The sequence below is a fragment of the Mirounga leonina genome, unplaced genomic scaffold, assembly GCF_011800145.1.
Source record: "Mirounga leonina isolate KUSES-001 unplaced genomic scaffold, KU_Mleo_1.0 Mir_200, whole genome shotgun sequence".
NCBI lineage: Eukaryota > Metazoa > Chordata > Mammalia > Carnivora > Phocidae > Mirounga > Mirounga leonina.
The window spans coordinates 17298075-17321459 of NW_023270503.1; the positions used below are offsets into that span (position 1 = coordinate 17298075).

The window sequence follows — 23385 nt, forward strand, 5'->3', positions numbered from 1 at the left end:
GTTAGAAATTGTAAGCCACACTTAATTACTCTCTCTCAACCCCAAATCCATTCCTTTACTCCTGCTTCCAAAATGAACATGATACACACCTATTATTATTATTTTATTTTATCTTATTTTATTTTGCTATTGCTACCAACCTGGTTTAAACCACTGCCATCTCTCCCCTGGACCACTACGATAGTCTCCATACTGGGCTTCCTACATTCTTTCTTGATCCTACAATCCATATTCTACACATAAGCCAGAGTGAATCTTTCTAAAATAAAAAATAATCTCATGCCCTTTCTCAATACCTCTCACTGTATTCCTGATGCACTCAAAATAGAACTCATACTTCTTACCCAGAGTCCACAGAGACCAACATGATCTAACCTCTCATTCCCATTTACTTACAAAATTCTATCTTCAGCCACTCTTTCTCTTTATGCTTGGTCTCCTTGCAGTTCCTAACACAGACCAAAAAAACCTCTTTTCTGTCTCAGGACCTTCACTCATGCTGTTCCCTCTGTCTTAAGTGCATATCCTTCTGCTCTTTGCATGACTGACTTGTCTCATCCTGAAAATTCATATCTTCAGAGATGCCCCCCAGAACCACGCTAAATAAGCATCTTTCCTTCTCCCTCTTGTTATTCTCTATTTTTGTACACTATTTTGTTTATGGAACTTAACATGATTTATTATTATACATGTACTTGTGCATACGTTTTTATCTCCCCCATGAGTGCGGGGATTCTGATTCCATTTTAATCACCCTATCAATATTGCCAGGCACATAATAACCGCTCAAGATTATGTGAGTGTGTGTATGTACGTTGTTTATTTATATTTAATTTAATAAAAGAATATCCCAATAAGCCAAGGTTTACCCTGCATATCTCCCCATTAATTCTAACCAGCTGAAATTAGGTTACAGTGAACATTAAGGACAGCCTCAAAAAGGAAAAGAGGTTATACTCAGACACTGTGAAACTTAATGAGAGATGACTGGACACAGTGGAGGGTATGTGTGGGAGGGAGGAACATGATGCTGGCTTGTGAACATAGATCTCCACTCAATTCATCACTCAGCTGTAGTAATAGGAAAATGTAGAACAGGTCCAACTTGTAGAGGCTAATTGTTTAAGATGTAAGTTAGGAAGAAAGAAAAGAAGGAGGGAAGGAAGAAGGGAAGGAAATAGGGAGGGAAGGAAGGAAGGAAGGAAAGATGGAAGGAAGGATGGAAGAAAGGAAAGAGAAAGGAAAATAAGGTACAAGAGGTTCTTGATATTTTTATTCCTATGCAGTCGAGAGCAATGTATCAAGAGACAAGAGAGAAATCTAATGAAATACTTGGAAAACTCTATTACTGGAACTAAAGTGATTTATGCTGGTCTTTGAGAAAGATCTTGTTAAATAGCTGGCCACCAGTCCCAGTCCCTGATGACACACTGTGTATAAGTTATTCATGTCTTTTTCAGCAAAAACTGGCCACACAACTTTCTTCTTTTCCTGAAGGTGACTCTAAGAGTCCTTGCTTACCCATAGTCTTACCCAACATTGTTCAGGACCTCAAACCTGTGACTAATGTCAAACTTGCCAACATTGACCCTGGGTATGCCAGTGTCTGATGTGTTTCCCTGATTTTCTTCCAAAAGGCAGAAGCACCTTGAGGATGAGGGTCATTAGAAACTTAACATTTTTTCCCAGATCTGTATGTACCAGCTATTTTACGTCAATTAAGCCAGTCCATCCTTCAGAAAACCCAATTGTTTTTTTTAAAAAGTATTATTATCCCCATTTTACATGGGAAGAAAGTAAGTCTAAAATGAATTACAGGGGTGCCCGGGTGGCTCACTCGGTTAAGCATCTGCCTTCGGCTCAGATGGTCCTGGGACTGAACCCCATGTTGGGCTCCCTGCTCAGCAGGGAGCCTGCTTCTCCTTCTCCCTCTGCCATACCCCTTGCTTGTGCTCTCTCACTTGCTCTCTCTCAAATAAATAAATACAATCTTAAAAAAATAAATAAAAGAAATTATAAGCTTTTGCTCTCACACAGCTAATAAGAGGTCATGTCTGATCTGATTACAAAGCACATGATCTCTTCTCTATATACAGGAACTCTCAGCTACAAGGCAGGACAACTTTTGAGCTAAACAAAATGACCTCACCACAGCCAGAGTGATCTTTTTAAAAACATAGATCTAATCATGTGACTTTCTTGCTAAAAAAAAAACTTCCTGAAATAGCTCCTTCCCACCTGGAGGCTGCACAGACACACACACACACACCCCATTCAGAGTTTCATTTACATAACTACTTCTCTTCACCCTTCCCTATAACTCAAATTCAAGGTGTGTACAGATTATTTGGAAAGGTTAAAATTTTTAATTGCCAAGCCTCACCCTCAGAAATTCAGTATCAGTGGATCTGGGGTCAGGGCGGGGCAGGGGTTGGGGTGTGGAATAAAAAATGTGACTGTTAGGGTGCCTGGGTGGCTCAGTTGGTTAAGCGACTGCCTTCGGCTCAGGTCATGATCCTGGAGTCCCTGGATCTAGTCCCGCATCGGGCTTCCTGCTCGGCAGGGAGTCTGCTTCTCCCTCTGACCCTCCCCCCTCTCATGTGCTCTCTCTCATTCTCTCTCTCTCAAATAAATAAAATCTTTAAAAAAAAATGTGAATGTTAAACAATCAGCGGACATGACTGAGGCAGGTGGTTGTAGTACCACATTCTAAGAAGTATACCAGATCATAAAACTTCATTACACCCTTGCCTTCCTCTTTCTAGCACTTTCATTCAGCACTCTTTCATCTGACAGGCATTTTTTTAAGTGCTCACTATATACCAGGCATTTTTCTAGACAATGGAGTATAGCAGTTAAAAAAAAAAAAAAAAAGTTTCTGCTCTCTTGGAGCTTATAATCTTACTGGAATAATACTGAAAATTAAACCAATGGACATATGGTATATCAGGTGCCAAAGGGCATTATACAGGAAAATAAATTAGGGGAAAGAAATAGTAGTAGGGAGCTATTGTATTGTTATTATTTATTTAATGTTTTCTTTTAAAAAAGGGGCTTCATCTGTCTTCTTCACTTCTATATCCCAAGTATCAGGAACTTAGTATTCAACAAACATCTGTTGAGGTAGGAATAGGACAGCTTTACAGACTAGAAATAAGGACCCTTTGTAGCGGCTTTTATAATGATAGCATAATGCATAATGCTGCCACCTAGAGTGGCCTGTGTAAACATTCCAAAGTAGAACTGAGTGGTTCAGAGGCAAGAGACTGGATTTACACTTCCACGAAAAAAAAAAAAAGAATATGAATATGAATATATATTTCAAGCACCAGATGTGAGGCAATGCAGGACAGAGATCCCTGGAAGATAGCAACTAAATATGAGAAGCACAACTGTCCCAGTTTACTATCCAAAGAGATCTTCCACAGGGCACCTGGATGGCTTAGTCGGTTAAACGTCTGCCTTCGGCTCAGGTCACGATCCCAGAGTGCCAGGATCGAGCCCCACATCAGGCTCTCTGCTCAGCGGGGAGTCTGCTTCTCCCTTGCCCCTCACCCCGCTTATGCGCTCTCTCTCGCTCTCTCTCTCAAATAAATAAATAAAATCTTTTTAAAAAATCAAAAAACAAAAAACAAAGAGATCTTCCAGGCAGCAGTGCAGGGAGGTGGAGCAAAGGCATCTTCCTAAATAGAGGAGAAAGAGATGGGTGTTCAAGGAGGTAAAGATGCCTAGAGTTTGCAAGACAAATCCTTTGAGAGACAATATCTGCACAGGTATATTGAGTCCCAGACATATTCAAAGGATCCCACCCAAAACTTCAACTGAGTACTGACCAGCAAATGCATGTAAAAAAAAAACCACATGAAGCTGTGGAAAGAACAAGGCAAAGAAGGTAACAACTGCTGGATTAACATGTCCAAGAAGAGCTTATGTTTTCATGAGCCAGGGTGGAAAACCTTGTGATTCATGGTCTGTTAGCATTCAGAAAGAGACTACCTCAGTAACGGAAAAAAAATTAGATCAAACTACTTGCAAGTAATGTAACTCACTGTAGAACAAAACTAAAGATTATTTGTTACAATATAAAAATATCCAGTGCCCAACAATTATACCATGTCTGGTATCTAATAAAAAATTCCAGGCATGCAAAGAAGCAGGAAAATATAACCTGTACCAAGGAGAAAAATTAATCAAAAGAAACAGAACGAAAAAAGACAAAGATGATAAATTAGTCGACAACAAGATTAAAAGTTATTACTATTATATTCCATATGTTCAAGATGGTGGAAGTAAGACTAACCATGTGGAGATATGGAAGATATTTCTGAAAGACCCACTGATCTTCTAGAGATGGAAACTCTAATGTCTGAGATTAAAAATATACTGTATCGGGGTGCCTGCGTGGCTCAGTTGTTAAGCGTCTGCCTTCGGTTCAGGTCATGATCCCAGGGTCCTGGGATCAAGCCCCCCTCGGGCTCCCTGCTCCGTGGGAAGCCTGCTTCTCCCTCTCCCACCCCACCCCCCTGCTTGTGTTTCCTCTCTCGCTGTGTCTCTCGGTCAAATAAATAAATAAAATCTTTTAAAAAAATAAAAATAAAAATATACTGTGTGGTATTTTTTTTTTACTTTTTTATTGTTATGTTAATCCCCATACATTACATCATTAGTTTTAGATGTAGTGTTCCATGATTCATTGTTTGTGCATAACACCCAGTACTCCATGCAGAACGTGCCCTCCTCAGTACCCATCACCAGGCTAACCCATCCTCTCACCTGCCTCCCCTCTAGAACCCTCAGTTTGTTTTTCAGAGTCCATCATCTCTCATGGTTCGTATACCCCTCTGATTTCCCCCCTTCACTCTTCCCCTCCTGCTATCTTCTTCTTCTTTTTTTTTTTTTCTTAACATATATTGCATTATTTGTTTCAGAGGCAAAGATCTAAGATTCAACAGTCTTGCACAATTCACAGCGCTTACCAGAGCACATACCCTCCTCAGTGTCTATCACCCAGTCACCCCATCCCTCTCACCCCTACCCCCACTCCAGCAACCCTCAGTTTGTTTCCTGCGATTAAGAATTCCTCATATCAGTGAGGTCATATGACACATGTCTTTCTCTGTTTGACTTATTTCACTCAGCATAATACCCTCCAGTTCCATCCACGTCGTTGCAAATGGCAAGATCTCATTCCTTTTGATGGCTGCATAATATTCCACTGTGTATATATACCACCTCTTCTTTATCCATTCATCTGTCAATGGACATCTTGGCTCTTTCCACAGTTTGGCTATTGTGGACATTGCTGCTATAAACATTCGGGTGCATGTACCCTTTCAAATCCCTACTTTTGTATCTTTGGGGTAAATACCTAGTAGTGCAATTGCTGGATCATATGGTAGCTCTATTTTCAACTTTTTGAGGAACCTCCATACTGTTTTCCAGAGTGGCTGCACCAGCTTGCATTCCCACCAACAGTGTAGGAGGGTTCCCCTTTCTCCGCATCCCCGCCAACATCTGTCGTTTCCTGACTTGTTAATTTTAGCCATTCTCACTGGTGTGAGGTGGTATCTCATTGAGGTTTTGATTTGGATTTCCCTGATGCCGAGCGATATTGAGCTCTTTTTCATGTGTCTGTTGGCCATTTGGATGTCTTCTTTGGAAAAATGTCTGTTCATGTCTTCTGCCCGTTTCTTGATTGGATTCTTTGTCCTTTGGGTGTTGAGTTTGATAAGTTCTTTATAGATTTTGGATACTAGCCCTTTATTTGATATGTCATTTGCAAATATCTTCTCCCATTCTGTCCATTGTCTTTTGGTTTCATTGACGGTTTCCTTTGCTTTGCAAAAGCTTTTTATCTTGATGAAATCCCAATAGTTCATTTTTGCCCTTGCTTCCCTTGCCTTTGGCGATGTTTCTAGGAAGAAGTTGCTGCGGCGGAGGTCGAAGAGGTTGCTGCCTGTGTTCTCCTTTAGGATTTGGATGGACTCCTCTCTCACGTTGAGGTCTTTCAACCATTTGGAGTCTATTTTTGTGTGTGGTGTAAGGAAATGGTCCAGTTGCAGTCTTCTGCATGTGGCTGTCCAATTTTCCCAACACCATTTGTTGAAGACACTATCTTTTTTCCATTGAACATTCTTTCCTGCTTTGTCAAAGATGAGTTGACCACAGAGTTGAGGGTCCATTTCTGGGCTCTCTATTCTGTTCCATTGATCTATGTGTCTGTTTTTGTGCCAGTACCATACTGTCTTGATGATGACAGCTTTGTAATAGAGCTGGAAGTCTGGAATTGTGATGCCGCCAGCTTTGCTTTTCTTTTTCAATATTCCTCTGGCTATGCGGGGTCTTTTCTGGTTCCATACAAATTTTAGGATTATTTGTTCCATTTCTTTGAAAAAAGTGGATGGTATTTTGATGGGGATTGCATTGAATGTGTAGATTGCTCTTGGTAGCATTGAAATCTTCACAATATTTGTTCTTCCAATCCATGAGCATGGAACATTTTTTCATTTCTTTGTGTCTTCCTCAATTTCTTTCATGAGTATTTTATAGTTTTCTGAGTACAGATCCTTTGCCTCTTTGGTTAGATTTATGTCTAGGTATCTTATGGTTTTGGGTGCAATTGTAAATGGGATCGACTCCTTAATTTCTCTTTCTTCTGTCTTGTTGTTGGTGTATAGGAATGCCACTGACTTCTGTGCATTGATTTTATAGCCTGCCACTTTACTGAATTCCTGTATGAGTTCTAGCAGTTTTGGGGTGGAGTCTTTTGGGTTTTACACATAAAGTATCATATCATCTGCAAAGAGTGAGAGTTTGACTTCTTCTTTGCCAATTTGGATGCCTTTGATTTCTTTTTGTTGTCTGATTGCTGTGGCTAGGACTTCCAATACTATGTTGAATAGCACTGGTGATAGTGGACATCCCTGCCACGTTCCTGACCTTAGGGGGAAAGCTCTCAGTTTTTCGCCATTGAGAATGATATTCGCTGTAGATTTTTCATAGATGGCTTTTATGATATTGAGATATGTACCCTCTATGCCTATACTCTGAAGAGTTTTGATCAAGAAAGGATGCTGTACTTTGTCAAATGCTTTTTCTGCATCTATTGAGAGTATCCTATGATTCTTGTTCTTTCTTTTGTTAATGTATTGTATCACGTTGCTTGATTTGCGGATGTTGAACCAACCTTGCAGCCCAGGGATAAATCCCACTTGGTCGTGGTGAATAATCCTTTTAATGTACTGTTGGATCCTATTGGCTAGTATTTTGGTGAGAATTTTTGCATCCGTTCATCAGGGATATTGGCTGTAGTTCTCCTTTTGGATGGGGTCTTTGTCTGGTTTGGGGATCAAGGTAATGCTGGCCTCATAAAACGAGTTTGGAAGTTTTCCTTCCATTTCTATTTTTTGGAACAGTTTCAGAAGAATAGGTATTAATTCTTCTTGAAATGTTTGGTAGAATTCCCCTGGGAAGCCATCTAGCCGTGGCCTTTTGTTTGTTGGGAGATTTTTGATGACTGCTTCAATATCCTTAGTGGTGATAGGTCTGTTCAGGTTTTGTATTTCTTCCTGGTTCAGTTTTGGTAGTTGATACATCTCTAGGAATGCATCCATTTCTTCCAGGTGATCTAATTTGCTGGCATAGAGTTGCTCATAATATGTTCTTATAATTGTTTGTATTTCTTTGGTGTTGGTTGTGATCTCTCCACTTTCATTCATGATTTTGTTGATTTGGGTCATTTCTCTTCTCTTTTTGATAAGTCTGGCCAGGGGTTTATCAATCTTGTTAATTCTTTCAAAGAACCAGCTCCTAGTTTCGTTGATCTGTTCTACTGTTCTTTTAGTTTCTATTTCATTGATTTCTGCTCTGATCTTTATGATTTCTCTTCTCCTGCTGGGTTTAGGGTTTATTTGCTGTTCTTTCTCCAGCTCCTTTAGGTGTAGGGTTAGGTTGTGTACTTGAGACCTTTCTTGTTTCTTGAGAAAGGCTTGTATTGCTCTATACTTTCCTCTTAGGACTGCCTTTGCTGCATCCCAAAGATTTTGAACAGTTGGGTTTTCATTTTCATTGGTTTCCATGAATTTTTTAATTCTTCTTTAATTTCCTGGTTGACCCATTCATTCTTCAGTAGGATGCTCTTTAGCCTCCATGTATTTGAGTTCTTTCCGACTTTCCTCTTGTGATTGAATTCTAGTTTCAAAGCATTGTGGTCTGAAAATAGGCAGGGAATGATTCCAATCTTTTGGTACCAGTGGAGACCTGATTTGTGACCTAGGATGTGATCTATTCTGGAGAATGTTCCATGGGCCCTAGAGAAGAATGTGTATTCCATTGCTTTGGGATGGAATGTTCTGAATATGTCCGTGAAGTCCGTTTGGTCCAGTGTGTCATTTAAAGTCTTTATTTCCTTGTTGATCTTTTGCTTAGACGATCTGTCCATTTCAGTGAGGGGGGTGTTAAAGTCCCCCACTATTATTGTATTGTTGTCGATGTGTTTCTTTGCTTTTGTTATTAATTGCCTTATATAATTGGCTGCTCCCATGTTAGGGGCATAGATATTTACAATTGTTAGATCCTCTTGTTGGATAGACCCTTTAAGTAGGATATAGTGTCCTTCCTCATCTCTTATTACAGTCTTTGGTTTAAAATCTAATTTGTCTGATAGAAGGATTGCCACCCCAGCTTTCTTTTGGTGTCCATTAGCATGGTAAATGGTTTTCCACCCCCTCACTTTCAATCTGGGGGTGTCTTTGGGTCTAAAATGAGTCTCTTGCAGATAGCATATCGATGGGTCTTGTTTTTTAATCCAGTCTGATAGCCTGTGTCTTTTGATTGGGGCATTTAGCTCATTTACATTCAGGGTAACTATTGAAAGATAGGAATTTAGTGCCATTGTATTGCCTGTAAGGTGACTGTTACTGTATATTGTCTGTGTTCCTTTCTGGTCTATGTTGCTTTTAGGCTCTCTCTCTGCTTAGAAGACCCCTTTCAAGATTTCCTGTAGGGCTGGTTTTGTGTTTGCAAATTCCTTTAGTTTCGTTTGTCCTGGAAGCTTTTTATCTGTCCTTCTATTTTCAATGACAGCCTAGCTAGATATAGTATTCTTGGCTGCATATTTTCATTTAGTGCATTCATTTAGTGCTCTGAATATATCCTGCCAGTCCTTTCTGGCCTGCCAGGTCTCTGTGGATAGGTCTGTTGCCAATCTAATGTTTCTACCATTGTAGGTTACAGATTTCTTTTCCTGACCTGCTTTCAGGATTTTCTCTTTGTCTCTGAGACTTGTAAGTTTTACTATTAGATGTCAGGGTGTTGACTTATTTTTATTGATTTTGAGAAGGGTTCTCTGTGCTTCCTGGATTTTGATGCCTGTTTCCTTCCCCAAATTAGGGAAGTTCTCTGCTATAATTTGCTCCGTTATACCTTCTGCCCCTCTCTCTCTTTCTTCTTCTTCTGGGATCCCAATTATTCTAATGTTGTTTCGTCTTATGGTATCGCTTTTCTCTCGAATGCTGCGCTCATGATCCAGTAGCTGTTTATCTCTCTTTTTCTCAGCTTCTTTATTTTCCATCATTTGGTCTTCTATATCACTGATTCTCTCTTCTGCCTCATTTATCCTAGCAGTTAGCACCCCCATATTTGATTGCACCTCATTAATAGCCTTTTTGATTTTGACTTGGTTAGATTTTAGTTCTTTTACTTCTCCAGAAAGGGTTTTTCTAATAACTTCCATGCTTCTTTCAAGCCCAGCTAGTATCTTTAAAGTGATGATTCTGAACTCTAGATCTGACATTGTACTAATGTCCATATTGAGTAGGTCCCTGGCAGTCGGTACTACCTCTTGTTCTTTTTGTTGAGGTGATTTTTTCCATCTTGTCATTTTGTCCAGAGAATAGATTAATGAGAGAACAAAATGCTAACAGGGTAACAACGTTCCCAGAAAATATAGTCTAAACAAATCAGAAAAGACCTGAAGCAGTGGGAAAAGAGAGGGAAAGAGAGAAAAAAGAAAAAGAAAAAAGGAAACAAAAAAGATAAAGATAAAAACAAACAAAAACAGAACAAAACAAAAAGAAAAACAGAATGTGATCAAATATGATCAGGCTGGTATATAGATCAGTGCCACACACTAGATTTTGGGTGTATTTGGTCTGTTAGAAGAAAGTGCCTCCCAAAATTTTAAAGAAAGAAAAACTTATATATGTACAAAAATAAGGGTTGATATGATGAAGGGATGGAATATGACTGTAAAGATGGAAAGTATAAAAAATTTTATAAAAGGAATTGATAAGAAGTTGTTTGAAAAAAGGAAGAAGAGGATTTAAAAAAAAGAAAAAAAAAGGGAGAGAATTTGATCAGGTAGGGGAGTAGAAAGAAACCATACAATAGAGATTTAGGGTATATTTTGATCTGTTAGAAGAAACTATCTCAAAACTTTAAAGAGAGAACAACTTATATATATATGCCAAAAATACGGGTAACTGCTATGAAGGGATAGAATATGACTCTAAAAATGAAAAATAAAAAAAAAATTTTTAAAAAAGGGATTGATAAGATGTTGGTTGAAAGAGGGAAAAAGAAAAATTTTTTAAAAAGACAGTTAAAAAAAATTAACTTTGAAAGACTAAAGAATCATGGGAAAAAGCCATGAGTTCTATGTGCATTATTCCCCTAGCGCTGGAGTTCTGTCGTTCTCATTGATCGGTAAACTTGGTCTTGGCTGGCTGTTCTCGCTGATCTTCTGGGGGAGGGGCCTGTTGCCGTGGTTTCCAAATGTCCCTGCGGGAGGCGGAATTGCCCCGCCCTTGCCCATTCCAGGCTAAGTAATCTGCTCGGGTTTGCTCTCGGGAGCTTTTGTTACCTTCAAGCTTTCCGTACAGCTTTGGAGGCGGAGAGTGAAAATGGCGGCCTCCCAATCTCTGCCCCGGAGGAGCCGAGAACTCAGGCCCCGCTCCTCAGTGAGCCCCCAGAGAAAAGCCGCCAGTCACTCCCGTCTCCGGTCTCCGGCCGCACTCCATGCTCACCCGGCCTGTGACCGCGCGTTTCTATCTCTGGCACCCGACCCCATGTGGAGTCTCCAAACCCAGCAGATCCCTGCGGTGCACTCCCGGGCGGCTCCTCCCAGGGGAGGAAGGTGAGTCTCCCCGGATCTGCCGCTTGTTGGGTCCCTGCTGGAGGAGCAGGGGCCCGACTGTGCCGCAGATCACGGTTTATGGCGACCCTGAGCTGAGAGCCCGCGCCTCGGCTCCGTCTCTGCAGCTGGCTTCCCTGCTCCGATACCTGGGAGCTCTGCCACCCTCAGGCACCCCTGGTCTTTCTGTGACCCTGAGGGTCCTGAGACCACACTGTCCCGAGGGTTCCACCCCCCGCTTAGACACTGGAGTGACGTCCCGCAGCGGAGCCGACTTCTAAAAGTTCCGATTCTGTGCTCCGTGGTTCTATCACTTGCCAGAAGCGGCCGACGGAGGCCCCTCCCCCGCCGTCTATCCTCCCGAGTATCACCTGGGATTCACTTCTCTGCACATCCTACCTTCCAGAAAGTGGTCGCTTTTCTGTTCAGAGAGTTGTTGCTATTCTTTTCTTCGATCTCCTGTTGAGTTTGTAGGTGTTCAGATTGGTTTGATCCCTATCCAGCTGAATTCCTGAGACCAGATGAAATCCAGGTCTCCTTCTCCTCTGCCATCTTGCTCTGCCCCTTATACTGTGTGGTATTAATAAAAGATTGCATACTGCAAATGAAAATACTACTGAACCCAAGGATATAACAATAGAACCTATAGAAAATAAAGCACAAAGAAGAAAAATAGACAAAAAATAAATAGAGCATTAGTGAGCTGTGGGACAATTTTGAGAAGCCTAATACTAGGGGCACCTTGGTGGCTCAGTCAAGTAAGCCTCTGATTCTTGATTTCAGCTCAGGTCATGATCTCAGGGTTGTGGGATCAAGCCCCACATCAGGCTCCGCCCTCAGCATGGAGTCTGCTTGTCCCTCTCCCCCACACTCTCTCAAATAAATAAATAAAATCCTTAAAAAAAAAAGAAGCCTTAAAACATATAATTGGAGTCTTTGAAGGGAAGGGAAAGAGGACTAAGTAGAAAAAATATTTGAAGAAAAAATTGGCCAAATTTTTTTCCAAATGTAATAATCACTATAAACCCTCAGATTCAAGAAGCTGAATGAACCCAATGCACAAGAAATATAAAGAAAAATAAACCAAGGTATATCTTAATCAAAATGCTTAAAACTAGTGATAAGAGAAAAATCATAAAAGCAACCAGAAAAAAAAAAAATAGACACATTACATACAAGTGAATATAAATAAGAAAAATAGCAGACTTTTCTTCAGGAACAATGTAAGCCAGAATACAGTGGGACAACATTCTTAAAATAGTCAAAGAAAAAAAAAACTACCACTTTAGAATTTTAAACCCAGAGAAAGTACCTTTCAGAAACAAATGTAAAAATTTTTTCAGACTTACAAAAGACATAATTAATGACCAGAAGATGGGGTGCCTGGGTGGCTCAGTCGTTAAGCATCTGCCTTCGGCTCAGGTCATGATCTCAGGGTCCTGGGATCGAGCCCTGCATCGGGCTCCCTGCTCCATGGGAAGCCTGCTTCTCCCTCTCCCTCTCCCCCTGCTTGTGTTCCCTCTCTTGCTGTGTCTCTCTCTCTGTCAAATAAATAAATAAAATCTTTAAAAAAAAAGACAAACAGGGACGCCTGGGTGGCTCAGTCGGTTAAGCGTCTGCCTTCAGCTCAGGTCATGATCCCAGGGTCCTGGGATCGAGTCCCACATCGGGCTCCTTGTTCCGTGGGGAGCCTGCTTCTCCCTCTGCCTCTGCCTCTCTCTCTCTATCGCTCATGAATAAATAAATAAAATCTTTAAAAAAAAAAATGACCAGAAGATTGTTTTAAGTAAAAGTAATAGGAATATATTATGGGATTTATAACTTAGATATGAGTAAAATATATGGCCAAAGTAGCACAAAGGCCAGGAGAGGGGAAATGGAATTATACTACTGTGAGGTTCTTTTTTTTTTAAGATTTTATTTATTTATTTTGACAGAGAGAGACACAGTGAGAGAGGGAACACAAGCAGGGGGAGTGCAAGAGGGAGAAGCAGGCTTCCCGTGGAGCAGGGAGCCCGATGCAGGACTCTATCCCAGGACCCTGGGATCATGACCTGGGCCGAAGGCAGACGCTTAACAACTGAGCCACCCAGGCGCCCCAATTGTGAGGTTCTTATATTATAATGTTACTTGAAGTTACTCCATAAGTTAAATGTATATGACACACTCTAAAGCCACAAACAAAAGAAAGATATGGCTAATAAGCCAACAAATGAAATGGAATATTTAAAATACTAACTTAATCCAAAGGAAGACAGAAGATGGGGGAAAGAGAATAAAAAATTAGATGGTACAAATACCAAACAAAGAACAAGACAGATATTTAAAGTGAACCATAACAATAATCACATTAAATATAAATGATTTAAATGTCCCAATTAAAAGTGGACAAAATTTCTCCTAATTTTGCATTTTTATGATTGTGACCTGCAAAGAAGACAAGAGGAAGTAGAAACAATTTTAATCCAAAAAGCAAGTTAATCAGTCTCAATAACTGCTTGATATTACATTGTGAGTATCAGATTAGCCTGACAAAATAAATTACTGAAATCAAAGGTCAAGGGTTGAGTCAAGTGATCAGTGTGTAAGGGTCAAATCCCAATTTCCCCAAACAATATATATGGGGGAGGAATATGCAGATTTATTTCTCTTCTCTCCCAAAATGTTCCAAAAAGGAAGGAAACAAAGTAATTGAATTGATATAAATTAAATTAAAATGGCACAAATACATAAGAGTAAAGAGAATGGGCAAGATGATAACAGCATAAAAAAGATGTTAGCAAAATAGTAGAATTTGAAAAGAGACTGATAAGTGGTGATTGAGTTAATGAATCTGATAAAGTCTAGGTTACAAAAAGGAAGGCCAACGAGGCATAAGCAATTCATTCTACTGAACTCAAAATAGATTACAAATATAAGATGTGAATCATATTAATGTTAGACTTCATTACACAAACACTTGAAGCTAGAAGACAAAGAAACAATGTCTTCATAATTCAAATGAATGAGTCTCCGCATAGAATCTATACGCACAGACACACACACACACACACACACACAACTAACAATGTAAGAGAGTAGAATAAAAATGTTTTTGAATATGAAATACTGTCTCAAGAAAGTTAACTGTTATGCACCATTTCTCAACAAGCGTCTGAAAAATATACCCTACAAAATGATAAAGTAGCCCAAGGAAGAGGATCTAGGAAACAGAGGCTCCCACACAGGAATGGGAAGAAGTTTCCAGAATGAAGGTAAAGGGAAGTCCCAGGATGTCAGCTGGTCATCAAGACCAGAAATCTGTTAAAATTGGCACAAGAAGCTAGAATTTTCCCATCAGGGTGACTCCAGGAAAAAAAATAGAACTTACAGACTATCTAAAATGCTTGTATTGAGACATGATACACAACTCCAGCAGAGAGTATTAGAATGAATTAGTGATAGACATGTGGAAAAACAGGCAAACCAAAAATTAAGGCAATGATTAATGCTGGGAAAAAACAAAAGCTTATTCAAAAGAGAAACATGTCATTGTGTATTTATTTGATTATGTTTTTAAAATACACATTATAATTAAAAACAAATATATTCACCAAATAGCAGAGTCTCCCAGCAGCCTTCTTCCTTTTCTTTTTTTAGACAATCTTTATTTTTTTACTTTTTACCAATGATGGATGAAAAGGATTTAGATCTATATATACTAACATCCCTCATGTATACATATACATATACTTCTACCCCGACCTTCCCATATTACAATTTTTTTGGATAAGCCAAAATTTGGTGTTAATAATATTATGATCATGAAAATACTGTCACAGCTGTAGTTCAGGAGGATGGGAGTTGGGAATGCTGTGTACAGAAAGTCAATCAGTAAAATCATGCCTAAAACTGAAAAAAAACCAATATTTTTCAGCATATTAGAAATAAGGACATAAAATTCAGAAGAGTCAGCTAAGAGTTAAAAGTTTTCATTCCTAGGGATCATGTCAGGGAACAGGACCCTTGCAGTACTATTTAATTTTTTGTAATATAACTCTGCTTTTCTTTCATAGTAACTTTAACTAAAAATTTTTTAAATTATAATCATCAGGAAGCTTCATCTTCCCAGCAAGCCCATTTTTAAAAACTTAATCTTGATATTAAAAATAAAGGACCATTTAAGATTCAAATAATCTGTCAAATCAAAAAAGCAAATTAATGCAATATATATCTAAAACTTGGACAAATTACAATCCAGGAATTCAGAACTCTAACCCTGCACTATTTGGCCAAGGGAGGTTGGCACATTGCACTCAATTTTTTTCTTTCAATTTCCTGTTTATCATCATGCTTCATTTCCCAAATTATTTGGAATTGAGAATGCATATTGGAATTTAGCATGGCCATCTTTGGACCCGTAAAATCTCTTTAGTCATATTTCCTCTTTGTCCATTGTGAACAATAAAAGGAGAAAGAATACTGTGCACATATTAATCTATGAACCAGTATTTAATTTCAAATCTAAAGACCAATTCTCCATGGAATGGAGGGAAAGAAGATATAAGGCATTGTGGGTCATATATTCTCATGGCTCCAACACACAAAATTATAGTTACAGAAATTTGTCCTTACAGATCTCTTAACAATTTGTAGTGAAAAACAAATTTACTCCAAATTACAAAGCATACCTTTGCTGTTTTTCCTTCTGCAATTAAGAAAACTTAAAGCTAGTTGTCTACCAAAACAATAGAGAGAGAAATTTTTTTCTCTGTTATTTAATCATCTGTGCTGCTGAGTTATTGTTATAGGTTAGTTGAATTGGCCAGAAAATTAACCAAAGCATTTATGCTCAGGAGCTAAAAACAATTAGACTGAATAAGTGAAGTCCAGATGTTAGAAAAGGTCATTTAAAAACTAGTGAAAATATAAGTAGCCAGCAGTGCTGCCATGTGTTTTGTGAATCCTGTTATTAATAGTAAGACATAATAAAAAGAAGACTGGAATCTAGGATTTTAACCCTGGATCTGTGACTCCTATGTCCTCTGATGATGAACTAGTCAATTCCCCTCTCTGTGCTTTACTTTTCATCTGTAAACAAGGGGATCTTACTGGATGATCCCCGAGGTTTCTTTCAGGTCTTAGGAGAATACAAAGGATACATTAGGAATATGACAAGAATTTTCTCTTTCTCTACTCATGCATCCCCTCAGATTGACTTATATAATTATATGCAGGCACTCTAAAACCCTACAGTCTCCAAGGATCTGACCATCAGTTACAGTAGGCAATGTGGTAGTCTAATTTAAGCCAAATCATAAACATCATCAGCAAGACTAAAAGCTGGGATGCATCTCAATTATCCTCACAAATTATGGGTGTTGTGTTGAGAATAATCCAAAACACTTTCACTTAGCTTTGGAATCCGTTATACTTTTTGGTTTACAGAAAATTCAAATTAACATTTGGTTGAGTCAGGTTGACTTTTAAATTTGTTGCCCTAATTACATACTCCACAATCTAGTCTAAAAATATACCTAGCTGGATAGAAGAGATACTGTCCCTAAGTTTGACAAAGTTCTTAAATTTCTAAGAGCCGGCTGAAACAAAGACCTAAATTACAGGGTATTAGAAGATATCCTTGCAGTGTCTGCCCTGCTCACGAGTCCTTCCTTCTTCTCTGAGAACAGCTCTCCACTCCGAGCCCCTGAGTCGCAGGGATGGGACTCTGGGAACCATATGTGATTACATAACACCATCACTTAGGATTCAGTTGATTGGCAGTGGCTGAGGACCAGAGCCAAACAGCCAATCAGAGCCCCTCCTTGGGGGCTCTGTGACTGAGTGAAACCTCAGGGTGGGTTCACGTACATGAAGACTACATAAACTTGGAAACCAGGGCATAGCCTTTATTCTACAAGCAGACAAGTAGCAGATATCTCGGCATTTGTTTGGTGCTTTTCAGAGACACCAAATGAAAAGCATTTGCAGAGACAAGTGGAAACAAAATATAAAGAAAGCCTGTTCTCTGGGCTCCACCTGGCCTTCTTGTCCCTTTTGAGTCACAGTTGTGTTCCTGCCCCTGGCTTCCAGGCCACCCTCCTATGCCACCAAATTCTCCCCCTCGTTTAGACTAATTCAAACTGATATCTATTATGAGCAACAAAAAATTTTTGCTGCTGCAAAATTGACCATTTTTTTCAATTGAATTGAAAATTTAATGGGGAAATCTTTTTGCTTTCTTCTCCCCTTTTAACTTGTCATTTGATCAGACAAGGAAGTGGCTCGGTATCACAGAGCCCCTAGATAATTAAAAGATGATTGCACATTTAGAAATGTTATCTTACTTTCTGTGCCAGTTTCCGTTCTAGAAAGTTTAAGCTTCATTGTATAACTAGAATAACGTACTGCACTTGTAAGGTTAATAGAAGGTCGTAGCAATGGAACTTTTTATTGTAATGCCCAACTGCATTCCTGAATCAGGCACAGATTCATACATAATAATTCATTCTTTTCTGAAAAGAATGGCAAGATGTTCCTAATAACAGATACACCAAACAGCAACTGGAGCACTTGGCGGATGTTTGTTGACTACCTCCAGATAGCCGCAGAACACACATCTCTTTCTATAAAAACGGAAACTCTAAAGCCCTTTGGGAAAAGAGGTGTAGATGCTATAACACAAAGAGCACCAAAATGGGCGTTGGCTGATGTGAGTCCACATCTTTGCAACTGTTTTCACTTCTGTGGATCTTTGTCTCCTCATCTCACTTGGAATGGAGAAAATCCAAAATGAGATCCACAGACCAAGTGTAGTCCAGTAGAACCATGCTAAGGCCTCCCTTCCTTAGACATGCTGTTAAACTTTCTGTGCCTTTATTTCCTCATCTGTACAATGGGGATGCTAATTGCATCTGCGTCAAAGGAGGGTGGTTCCGAGGCAGCTATACACATAAAGTGCTAGAAGAGTGCCTGGCCATAAGAATACTCAGTTAATTATAGCTACCATTGTTATTGTTTTTATTACTCCTGAGGATTTTTTAATAGACTAGCTCATTGTGGGTATCCCATTGCTATTATGTCTGATCACTATCAACTGTAAATTTCACAAGGTTTGTTGGACAAGTTTGAAATTGTAATCAAAGCTGAACATAATTTTTTTTTGTTAAAGATTTTATTTATTTATTTGAGAGAGAGAGACAGAAAGAGAGAGCACATGAGAGGGGGGAGGGTCAGAGGGAGAAGCAGACTCCCCGCCGAGCAGGGAGCCCGATGCGGGACTCGATCCAGGGACTCCAGGATCATGACCTGAGCCGAAGGCAGTCGCTTAACCAACTGAGCCACCCAGGCGCCCTTAAAGATTTTATTTATTTATTTGAGAGAGAGAATGAGACAGAGAGAGAGCATGAGATGGAGGATCAGAGGGAGAAGCAGACTCCCTGCCGAGCAGGGAACCGGATGCGGGACTCGATCCCGGGACTCCAGGATCATGACCTGAGCCGAAGGCAGTCGCTTAACCAACTGAGCCACCCAGGCACCCAAAGCTGAACATATTTAATGACAGTACTTTGAGACATTCAAGTTCAATTCCACTAAAAGTAAATCATGAGCCAGGAAGGACTTCAAGCATTGTTGAGTAAGGAAGACGAGGTCTGACTGAAGTCCACAGGTAACACCTGACTCATCTGTGGCTCAGGCCAGCATTCATGCCATGACAAGAGCTTAGCCTAGAGCCTGCAGGCATCTGGATTTCAAATCATGAGGGTAAACAGTTGAAAACATACGGACAAAAAATTTAAAATTAAAAAAAAAAAAACAGAAAACTCACAGATACATCCTATTTGGTTAAATTGCTTCCAAATCAGACTTTCTGGGCTTCCATGTTCTTGGCTTTAGAAAATTCTGAGCCTAGAAAGCAACTGTTTCTATGGTTATCCAGAAAATGAAAACTACTATTTAGAATAAGACCAGACTGCTTCAATCAGAGGTGAAACTGTTTATTTAGGAAAAATACACTAATCGTGTTGAACCTCATTGTGAATGCCCACCCTACCCCACCTCTGGCCATAGTCTGGAAGAATATGGAAAATTAGAAGTGACTCGCTCTACACAACTAAGTGAGGAGGACTTTCCATCCCAGCAGGCAACCCAGGCAGGATGATGTGAAGAGAAAAGTAAAAGCTATGAGCTCCAAGAAGGAAGGCTAGTCCTGCCCATGTAACCAACCACTAGGAGGGAATTTTAGGAGGACAGTATCTAATGTTCAGTTTTCGGTTGCTGCCTATCTGGTGCTATGCTGTAATCCCTTCAGTTCCCACAAAACTCCAATAAAAGAGGAAAGGAAAGTAACAGCAGAAACCAGGAGCACTGTTCAGGAAGCATACTGCGGCATGGACAAAGACAATTGAACTCCACAAAAATCCACAGGTGGGATTTTTTCCACAGCAGTATCTTATCTGGATTTTGAAATAAAGGGTGATGCCGGAAAATGAGGGGACTGGGACAAATGCACAGCCACCACCTGGGTTACATTTGAAGGATCTGTCCCTACACAGTGGAGAACTACTTCTTCCGCGTGACGTCAAACATCTCTATCATCTCGTTGTCTCTAACGTTATCGTACCATTGTCTGGTGCATTTAGCTCCAGCTTGGGTCCCATTCAGTACTACTGTGTTCTCTTCATTTATTATCCAGGTTACCTTCCACTTCTTAGACAATTATGTCTACTACGGGGCCATGTTTCTGTAAAACGGTGACTGAGTCCTGATGTGCAATCAGAATAACATTCATCTGTGCAAAATAGAGCTGAATTTCAAAGGAAAAGAGAATTTAAGTGTTTTTTCCTTCAGTATTTATTTCTCTCAGTAGGTAGCCAATTCAAACAACACTCCCTCTTCATTAAGACCAAAAGTTAAGTACCAAGAAATTCACTTATTCCATAAACATGGATTGTTCATCAGTCATATGACTGGCACTGGTAGGGACAGGGCCATGAAGACAAATACTAAATGGTCACGATTTAGTTAGGGAAAGAGAAATGAAAACAGAAATAGAGGTCTGTGTGTACACAATGCTAGGACAATACAAGAAGGTATAAAGGACTCAAGCTTGGGGAGATCCAAAAACTTCCAAAGAAAATGACAACTGGAGCAAGTTTTTAAGAATTCATGGGGGTTCTCCAAAGCAAGAGCAGAGAGAGGGCATTCCGGGAAGGCAAGGGCACAAACCACCACTTGAACAGGACTGAATTCCCTGTTATGTAGGGAAATCAGCAGGAGAAAAGGAAAGGAAAGGCAAGCAGTGTTGGGATTTTGAAGGTTCTTGCATGATTGAGAATGTTTGGCCTATAATCTATGAATGATGGAGATCCAGCAAAGGTTCACAGAGACTGGAGTGATTAAAAAGATATGCTGCTTTAGAAGGATAGGTTAGAAGGAGATAGTAATGGAATCTGGAAGTCCAAAAATCTGAACCACGGTAGCAACCACAGAGGACCAAGAAAATTGCATTATTATTATTGGCTAGGCACCAATAGGATACCTCTCCTTTATCCTTTCCCCCTCAAGCCTGGTGGCTTAAATCTACTGTAAACTTGCCTAAGGGAAGACGATGAAAACAAACAACAGCAACAAAAAAAAAACCTCACTTTTTCTTTTTCCTTGGACAGTTCCCAAATGAGGAGTTCTACATCCAAGCAATTCTTTCTGCTTTCCTGCATTTTTAATTACTTCCTGGAGCCATCTGCATTAATTAGCTCTACAACTTCTTAGATTTCCATCCCAGTTGCTAAGCAGAAGACTTTCTGCCTCCACTAAGACTTGAGAACCCCAGGGCTTGGTCTGTAAATGGCAGTGAAGGAATGAAGACAGCTCCATTCTGAGTTCAGAGAGCAACGCTGTTTTCATAATCCCAAGCTAAATTCACTTGCAAACCTCATCTCCCCCCTCCCCACCTCACCACTACCGCTGAACTTCTGACCTTTACTGCCCTAGGCAATCTCTGGAAAGCCAAGCTGTCATTCCTGTCATCTATACAGGAATTCCATCCAAATGATCTTTTGCCAAATCCCAGGGGAGTTTAGAGATCCTTATGGGGGATTTGTAAAGCTTTGTTGTTTTTAGATCAAACTTCCTCATTTTGTTTCTCTTCTTTCACTTGGCCTTTGGGGGAGAGTTCAGCAGTTTGATGGTGAGTTACTGGTTAAATATCTCATCCTCAAAGGGCTCTCTTGGGGTCTCTCACGAATGCTAGAGATGTTGGAAACCACCTCTGTTGACTCAAGATGGCCAATGATGTACTCAATGAAGACTCATCTGCTATACCTGGACTGTATCTACACAGGTTAACTTATTTAAGAGGAAAAGTTAGGTTTAAATATTGTATGAACATTTTTTTTATTTTTTATGTTAATCACCATACAATACATCATTAGTTTTTGATGTAGTGTTCCATGATTCATTGTGTATAACACCCAGTGCTCCATTCAATACGTGCCCTCTTTAATACCCATCACCAGGCTAACCCATTCCCCCACCCCCCTCCCCTCTAGAACCCTCAGTTTGTTTTTCAGAGTCCATCATCTCTCATGGTTCGTCTCCCCCTCCAATTTCCCCCCCTTTATTCTTCCCCTCCTGCTATCTTCTTCTTTTTTTAACATATATTGTATTATTTGTTTACAGAAAATTAGTTATCAGCTATTAGATACAATTCAGCTTATTTTTTTTTTTAAAGATTTTATTTATTTGACAGAGAGAGACACAGCGAGAGAGGGAACACAAGCGGGGGGTGGGGGAAGAGGGAGAAGCAGGCTTCCCGCTGAGCAGGGAGCCAGAAGCCTGATGGGGGCTTGATCCCAGGACCCTGGGATTGTGACCTGAGCGAAAGGCAGATGCTTAACGACTGAGCCAGCCAGGCGCCCCTCAGCTAATTATTTTTTAAAACAACTAGCTTTTTTAGAAAAATTAACCGTGTTCTGTAGTTTAATGTCTGTGCGTGGATATCTCTTTTGTACCACAGGTACAGTTAGGAAAAGGATAGTTCTGACCAACGCTTCCTTTTTTTTTCCTTTGAATAAATATCAATGCCTGTGAGTTCTACTTCATGAAATTTTAAATAGTTAGTGCCAGAAAGACCCTGAACAAACATCTGAAAGAATCTCCTAAAGGTACAAACGGGCCGCTAAAATCTAGAGAGGTTAAGTGACACCCAGGATCACACCGGGAGTATGTGGGAGAGCTCGAATTCTACCCAAATGTCCTAGTTTTTTGTCCAAAGCTCTTTAGCTACATTTCTTCTTTATTTTTTTAAGAGATTTATTTATTTATTTATTTATTTATTTGAGAGAGAGAGAGAAATAACGAGAGAGAGCATGAACAGGGAGGGGGCAGAGGGAGAAGCAGACTCCCCACTGAGCAGGGAGCCCGACGCAGGGCTCGATCCCAGGATCCTGCGATCGTGACCTGAGCCGAAGGCAGCTGCTTAACTGACTGAGCCACCCAGGTGCCCTACATTTCTTTTTTTTTAAAAAAAAAGTCTTTATTTATTTAGAGCAGCTGTAGATTTTCAACAAAATTGAAAGGAAGGTAAGAGATTGCCCATATGCTCCCTGCCCCCACAAATGCATAGCCTTTGCCATCACCAACATCGGTCACCAGAATGATACATTTTTTACTAAGGATGAAGCAACACTGACACATCATAATCACCTAAAGTCCATAGTTTACCTTAAGGTTCACTCTCGGTGTTGTACATTCATAGGTTTAGACAAATGCAAAATGTACCCATCATTAGATCATACAGAGTATTTTCACTGCCCTAAAAATCCTGTTCTCTGTCTACTGATCTTCTCCCTGACGCCCCCCACTCCTAGCAACCATTGATCGTTTTGTTGTCTCCATAGTTTTGCCTCTTCCAGAATGTCACATATAGTAGTCTCCCACCTTATCTGTGTTTTCGCTTTCTGTCATTTCAGTCACCCATGGTCAACTGCTATCTGGAAACAGATGATCGTCCTTCTGACATAGAAGCCTAACGCTATGTCACATGCTTATGTCATTCACCCCACCACTAGGCATCTTATCCTCTCACACCCCCATAAGAAGGGTGAGTACACTACAATAACATATTTTGAGAAAGAGAGACCACATTCACTTAACTTTTATGACAGTATATTACTGTAATTGCTCTCTTTTATTATTAGTTGCTATTGTCAATCTCTTCCTGTGCCTAATTTATAAATTAAACGTCATCATAGTATACAGGCTGCTGCACTATC

At 39.9% G+C, this 23385-nt stretch overlaps 1 protein-coding gene across 1 annotated transcript in view; it reads right to left on the reverse strand.

Annotated features, from left to right (window-relative positions):
- The window catches only part of PCTP (phosphatidylcholine transfer protein), a 255791-nt gene that overhangs the window by 231686 nt on the left and 720 nt on the right, over window positions 1-23385 (reverse strand). The window lies entirely within an intron of this gene.